Raw genomic sequence first — 3493 nt, forward strand, 5'->3', positions numbered from 1 at the left:
TGCGCCCAACGTGGGGCTCTACCCTTAGTTCGCTACTTATCCCTTAACTTCAATTTCGTAAGGGAGAAGATAGTAAAAAGAGTAAATGATAAACTTTGAGTAACATAGAATTATAGTGTGGGCCAATTGTTATGGGTACAGGGCCTTGCTAATGCTCCCTCAATTTAGGCCTCTGGATTTAACCAATCCAAGAGTAGGCAGACATTGTACCGTGAAGAGTTACGTTTTCAGAGCATTGCTCAGGGGCCAAGTCCCCATGGATTGAGCTAATGCTGCCCCGATAGGAATGCGCCCAATGTGGGGCTCTACCCTTAGTTCGCTACTTATCTCTTAACTTCAATTTCGTAAGGGAGACGATAGTAAAAGAGTAAATGATAAACTTTGAGTAACATAGAATTATAGTGTGGGCCAATTGTTATGGGTACAGGGCCTTGCTAATGCTCCCTCAATTTAGGCCTCTGGATTTAACCAATCCAATAGTGGGCAGACATTGTACCGTGAAGAGTTACGTTTTCAGAGCGTTGCTCAGGGGGCTCCAACCAGAAAATCTTTACTCCTAAGCCAAGTCCCCATGGATTGAGCTAATGCTGCCCCGATAGGAATGCGCCCAACGTGGGGCCCTGAGTTTGCTAATTATCCCTTAACTTCAATTTCGTAAGGGAGAAGATAGTAAAAAGAGTAAATGATAAACTTTGAGTCACATAGAATTATAGTGTGGGCCAAATGCAAATTTGAGGCTGTGCATTTAACCCATCCTTGAATGGGCTGCCACTTTAAAGCACCCAGGGAGCAGTTACGGGTCCAGGGCCTTGCTAATGCTCCCTCAATTTAGGCCTCTGGATTTAACCAATCCTAGAATGGGTAGGCATGGTACAGTGTCAAGGGAGCAGTGACGTTTTCAGGGCGTTGCTCAAGGGGCTCCAACCAGAAAATCTTTACTCCTAAGCCAAGTCCCCATGGATTGAGCTAATGCTGCCCCGATAGGAATGCGCCCAACGTGGGGCTCTACCCTTAGTTCGCTACTTATCCTTTAACTTCAATTTCGTAAGGGAGAAGATAGTAAAAAGAGTAAATGATAAACTTTGAGTAACATAGAATTATAGTGTGGGCCAATTGTTATGGGTACAGGGCCTTGCTAATGCTCCCTCAATTTAGGCCTCTGGATTTAACCAATCCAAGAGTAGGCAGACATTGTACCGTGAAGAGTTACGTTTTCAGAGCATTGCTCAGGGGGCCAAGTCCCCATGGATTGAGCTAATGCTGCCCCGATAGGAATGCGCCCAACGTGGGGCTCTACCCTTAGTTCGCTACTTATCTCTTAACTTCAATTTCGTAAGGAGACGATAGTAAAAAGAGTAAATGATAAACTTTGAGTAACATAGAATTATAGTGTGGGCCAATTGTTATGGGTACAGGGCCTTGCTAATGCTCCCTTAATTTAGGCCTCTGGATTTAACCAATCCAAGAGTGGGCAGACATTGTACCGTGAAGACTTACGTTTTCAGAGTGTTGCTCAGGGGGCTCAATACAGCAAGTCTTTACTCCCAAGCCAAGTCCCCACAGATTGAGCTAACAGGAAGACGCCCAACGTGGGGCTCGAACCCACGACCCTGAGATTAAGAGTCTCATGCTCTACCGACTGAGCTAGCCGGGCCACGTCAGACTAAGCGTAAGCCCTTCAATTCTCAAACAACCTGTAATCTCACATGATAATGTGGTTAGCTGCTAACTCTAATTTAGTAAGGAAGAAGATAGCAAAGATTGTAAATAATAAACTTATATATGGGCCAAATTTTCCCAACTGCGAATTTGAGGCTGTGCATTTAACCCATCTTTGAATGGGCTGCCACTTTAAAGGACCCAGGGAGAAGTTACGGGTCCAGGGCCTTGCTAATGCTCCCTTAATTTAGGCCTCTGGATTTAACCAATCCTAGAATGGGTAGGCATTGTACAGTGTCAAGGGAGCAGTGACGTTTTCAGGGCCTTGCTAATGGTCCCTCAATTTAGGCCTCTGGATTTAACCAATCCAAGACATTGTACCGTGAAGACTTACGTTTTCATAGTGGTGCTCAGGGGGCTCAATCCAGCAAGTCTTTACTCCCAATCCAAGTCCCCACAGATTGAGCTAATAGGAAGACGCCCAACGTTGGACTCGAACCCACGACCCTGAGATTAAGAGTCTCATGCTCTACCGACTGAGCTAGCCGGGCCACGTCAGACTAAGCGTAAGCCCTTCAATTCTCAAACAACCTGTAATCTCACATGATAATGTGGTTAGCTGCTAACTCTAATTTAGTAAGGAAGAAGATAGCAAAGATTGTAAATAATAAACTTTATATATGGGCCAAATTTTCCCAACTGCGAATTTGAGGCTGTGCATTTAACCCATCTTTGAATGGGCTGCCACTTTAAAGGACCCAGGGAGAAGTTACGGGTCCAGGGCCTTGCTAATGCTCCCTTAATTTAGGCCTCTGGATTTAACCAATCCTAGAATGGGTAGGCATTGTACAGTGTCAAGGGAGCAGTGACGTTTTCAGGGCGTTGCTCATGGGGCTCCAACCAGACAATCTTTACTCCTAAGCCAAGTCCCCATGGATTGAGCTAATGCTGCCCCGATAGGAATGCGCTCAACGTGGGGCTCGACCCTGAGTTTGCTAATTATCCCTTAACTTCAATTTCGTAAGGGAGACGATAGTAAAAAGAGTAAATGATAAACTTTGAGTAACATAGAATTATAGTGTGTAGAGAAGAAGATAGCAAAGATAGTAAATAATAAACTTTATATACCATATACAATTATAATATTGGGCCAAATTTTCCCAACTGCGAATTTCAATGCCACTTTAAAGCACCAAGGGAGCAGTTACGGGTCCAGGGCCTTGCTAATGCTCCCTCAATTTAGGCCTCTGGATTTAACCAATCCTTGAATGGGTAGGCATTGTACAGTGTCAAGGGAGCAGTGACGTTTTCAGGGCGTTGCTCATGGGGCTCCAACCAGAAAATCTTTACTCCTAAGCCAAGTCCCCATGGATTGAGCTAATGCTGCCCCGATAGGAATGCGCCCAACGTGGGGCCCTGAGTTTGCTAATTATCCCTTAACTTCAATTTCGTAAGGGAGAAGATAGTAAAAAGAGTAAATGATAAACTTTGAGTCACATAGAATTATAGTGTGGGCCAAATGCAAATTTGAGGCTGTGCATTTAACCCATCCTTGAATGGGCTGCCACTTTAAAGCACCCAGGGAGCAGTTACAGGTCCAGGGCCTTGCTAATGCTCCCTCAATTTAGACCACTGGATTTAACCAATCCTAGAATGTGTAGGCATTGTGCAGTGTCAAGGGAGCAGTGACGTTTTCAGGGCCTTGCTAATGGTCCCTCAATTTAGGCCTCTGGATTTAACCAATCCAAGAGTGGGCAGACATTGTACCGTGAAGACTTACGTTTTCAGAGTGTTGCTCAGGGGGCTCAATCCAGCAAGTCTTTACTCCCAATCC

At 45.0% G+C, this 3493-nt stretch overlaps 2 non-coding genes across 2 annotated transcripts; both read right to left on the reverse strand.

The window, feature by feature from the left end:
* Positions 1–1581: 1581 nt before the first annotated feature.
* Positions 1582–1654, reverse strand: trnak-cuu. Its single transcript has one exon. It is a non-coding gene; the product is annotated as a tRNA-Lys (tRNA).
* Positions 1655–2137: 483 nt separating this feature from the next.
* Positions 2138–2210, reverse strand: trnak-cuu. Its single transcript has one exon. It is a non-coding gene; the product is annotated as a tRNA-Lys (tRNA).
* Between the last annotated feature and the right edge of the window lie 1283 nt (positions 2211–3493).

The sequence above is a fragment of the Micropterus salmoides genome, unplaced genomic scaffold (assembly GCF_014851395.1).
Source record: "Micropterus salmoides isolate LMB-PRFRI ecotype aquatic unplaced genomic scaffold, ASM1485139v1 Ms_hic_scaffold_2, whole genome shotgun sequence".
Classification (NCBI taxonomy): Eukaryota; Metazoa; Chordata; class Actinopteri; order Centrarchiformes; family Centrarchidae; genus Micropterus; species Micropterus salmoides.